This window comes from Cyprinodon variegatus, unplaced genomic scaffold (genome assembly GCF_000732505.1).
Source record: "Cyprinodon variegatus isolate N-32 unplaced genomic scaffold, C_variegatus-1.0 Scaffold168, whole genome shotgun sequence".
NCBI lineage: Eukaryota > Metazoa > Chordata > Actinopteri > Cyprinodontiformes > Cyprinodontidae > Cyprinodon > Cyprinodon variegatus.
The window spans coordinates 147,578-151,597 of NW_015150621.1; positions in this window are offsets into that span (position 1 = coordinate 147,578).

The following is a 4,020-nucleotide window of genomic DNA, read 5'->3' on the forward strand; positions in this document are numbered from 1 at the left end:
AAAGTCAGAATTTTGAGAAAAAAAGTCAGAATTCTGAGATTAAAGTCAGAATTCTGACAAAAAAAGGTCAGAATTCTGACAAAAAAAGTCAGAATCCCTAACCATCTTAAACACATAAAGTTTTTTTTTTTTTTTTTTTTTTTTTTTTTTTAGGAAACTCTTATATTTATTTTCGTTAGGTCTTTTTTTGTGCCAAGCTCACCATTTTAGCCTGGTCTGCACACTTGCATATATATTTAACCCTATGCAGACATGCAGAGGATGAGGAAGTAGGACACAAAGGTATTTGACGTTAAGATAAGATGTTGTGACTCTGTCTGACCAGCATTTTTGTAATATTCTCTTGAGTATTAATTTCAGTGTTCATACAGATGACAGGTCCATTATTCTTGAAGGGGTAGGCAGTGTATCTGAGGCGCTATGTTTTAATCAATTACATTATTGAACTAGTATTGATTTATCACTGTATCTTAGAAATGCAGGACTGATCTGTACTGATCAGACTGGGACACTCTGTCAAGATTTTAACCCCCCCCCATGTGTTACGTTATCTGTGTCTCTAACTGCAGCAGCAGCCATTCTTTCACTTCACAGAGCCAATTTGCTTTCTACACTAACCAGCCCTACTAGTTCTTCTTCCAATGCAAATGTTCCCTGGCCAATAAAAGTTGTTGATGCCTGTGGTGTTGTGGTGTTGTCAAGCACCTCATCCAGTCATTGAGCAAGCAGACCATGAAAATGTAAGCAGTTCTGGATGATCTGACATGAGGTGTCTTTCATTAAATGTGTCTGATTATTAACTTTCCAGGACAGAGGTTTAAAAAACAAAAAACAAACAAAACATTAATAATAAACTTCATGTTTGCAATTGACTGTAATTCGCAAGGGTAAAAGAAACATAATTCACCCAAGGTGCTGAACTTGCTTTAGCTCAGGGACTCCACCCTTAAATCATGAATTATGGTCTGTTACGAACTTCATACAATTTGACATTGACATAAAATACTGGCTATCACATTGCCATGATCTTGGAGCTGATGACTGGCTTAATTATTCATTTCATTCACCTGTCTGCTCAGTTTTTAATTACTCCTCCTCTAATCCACCTGGCCTCTGTTTAAAGTGCTTGCATCTAGTTATTGGGGCCAGGTTGTCCCGTTCTCTCATGCCAGTAGTGAGAGGAGTTTTAGGCTACGTTCACACAGCAGCCTGAAGTGACCCAAATCCCATTTTTTGGCCCATATGCAACCTGTATCTAATCTTTTCATGGCAGTCTGAACAACACAGATGTAATTTTTTCCAAATATGACCCCGGCCACTTGGCTATGTGGTCCTGAATCCGATGCGAATTTAATCTTTTCAAATGCGACCTGCGTTTGAATGACCAGGTCGCATTCATCCGACCTGAACGCCATTAATACCTGACAAAGGACACTATTCTGGGTTTTGCTATGAAAAAGCTGCAAGACAAAAAACAACTATGATGGACGATGATGCAGAGAGCAGTATTTGTTTAGCAGTATATGTTTAACCATCTTGAAAAGATGGGGTTCTTATGGTTGGGAATCAGATGCACACCGGCACTACTATCCATGTTTACTTCCATAAACATAGAGCATGCTGGCCTGTGATGTCATTGCATCCTCTACTCCGCATGCGGGACACTTGCATTGTATGACTACAGTTCACACAGGAGATTACATACAAGTCGCATATATTTGGAAATGTGAACAGCAACGCAAAAAAATCGGATTTCAGGAAAAAAAAAATTGAAATTAAGCATCAAGGCTTGCAGTGTGAACGTAGCCTTTGAGTTTGTTATTGTTTCTGAATACCTGATCCTGACCTGTTCTTCCTCTTAGCCACTGAGCCTGCCTGTTCTCTTCTGAACTGTTTGCCTGAACTGTCTTTAGACTCCTGGACCTCTGAATCTGTCTGTTCTTGCTCTGATCTTGCTTCTCTGTTCTCCGGGCCTGTAGCGTCTGGATACTCTTGGCGGCGCCCACCGCATCTTGTTGGCAGCCGACAGGCTGGATCTTACCGCGTTCTCAGAACACGGGCTGAACTGTTAAGCCAGGTAGACGCCCTAGCCGCTGCAGCTGCTGAAATACATCTGTGTTTTAAATAAAAGCTATTATCCCACTGTCTGTCTCGCCTTGAATACTGGGTCCTTCGTTCTGAGTCTTGACACACATTATTCTACACTGAAAAAAAAAAGGCAAATCAAGCCTGTATGAAAGGGATCAGACTTTAGAGCGGAAAGCAGTTCTAAGTTAATTGCAACAATATTTTTTCTACTCTTTTATTTCTCTCGAACATCTCACTGGGCTGATGAACTGCCATCAACCAAAGCAATGTCCATGGTGTATCTCTGTGTTGCCATGACAACAGCTGGTAAAAAGAGAGGCCTTCATACCTTTCACCTTCAATTAAGGCGCCTTTCATATTTTTAAAAAGCAAACTTTAAAATCAGACTGAAATAAAAATGCACAGGACAGCAAATACAAAAATGAAGCTTTATTGGGAAATTACTAACTTTGATGAGCAAACAGGTTGAAAACATAGTTGAACATGTTTCAGCACCACCTATTATCTCAGAAGTTTGACAGCAGCCAACAAACTAAAAGAAAGAGGAAGAAGAATCCAAAGTTTCTATAAAATCATCCATTATGAGATCAGATTGCAAATCAGTCGATTAGTGACCTGTCAGGTGTGTCATCACTGATAAATATCATAGATTTTATTTATAAACCACTCTACATTCACAGAAAATCAGAAGGGGCTTTAGTTAATAAAACAAACAAAATCATAAAAAAAGAGGATCTAAAGCATAAGCAAATGTTAAAAAGAACAATCAACAATAAAATAAAAACGGAATATTGAAGAAATAATTTAAAACATGGTCATTATTATTATTATTAAAAAAAAGTGGTTCTGATCCAGAGTGATGGTTCAGTGAAGGAGTTTTTCTTTCTAGTTTTTGGGTGCAGCTACTGAGTGGAGCAAGGCAGGACAGAACATCCGCCCAGATGCGAGTCAGAAGAATCTTTTTTCCTGGGTGGATATTCTGTTGTCTGAGTTTCCCCCATTCAAACTGTAAAGCAAAGAAACCACTTCTATGATTTTTTTATCATTACTTACTCTGAAGTTTTATATCAGTTCAGATGTATTGTTAAATCCTTTATAGTGTCAGAATTTAAAGTCATGCCATCATGAAAAGTGAAAACTTAAACTAGCCTTTAACGCTCCCCAAAACTCAATTGGCTTTGTCCAAAATGGACATAGACCCATGCATCATGTTCATGCTTTGGACCTTGTGCTGAAATATGGTATTGATTATGCAGAAAAAAATGTATTTCCTTACAACTCTGTCCTATCTAACAATTTTTTTTTTGGTCTTTCAAATAAAATTTTAACAGAATTCTCTTTCCCCAAAAGAAATTTTGATGTGGCAGATGTTATCTCATCATGCCACCTAACTGATTCCCCCTAACAAATTAATTATTAAGTTAAAAGAGTAACTTCTAAAACTTGTTTTTCGTTGACAACACTGCCCCCTAAAAAAATAGCAATTTATTCATAGGTAACTAGCCTTATTTGATTTAGAGCTACTTTGAAGAATAGTTTTCCTATTTTAACTTTAGTTCATTGGCTTCCTATTGAATCAGAGTATAATTTAACATTCATCTTATACATATAAAACTCTAAATAACCAAACTCCATCTTAAATCTGAGTTCTGATTGTTTATTAAGTTAAGAAACAGAGCGCTTAACCTACTTCCAGAATGCAGGTTCACAAGTGATCCATAAAACTAGAATGGAAGACAGATCTTTTAGTTACAGAAATATTTCTTATTTTCTTTTAAACTGTGATTTAATTATTTTGAGATTCATACTTAAGCCACTAGAGGTCACTGTCTACTGGTGTTTCCATATTTACTTTCCTGCAAATAGTTTGGCCATTATTGGGTCACCTTATCAGAAAGTTCTGACTTACTAGAATTTCTAGATCAATTCAAA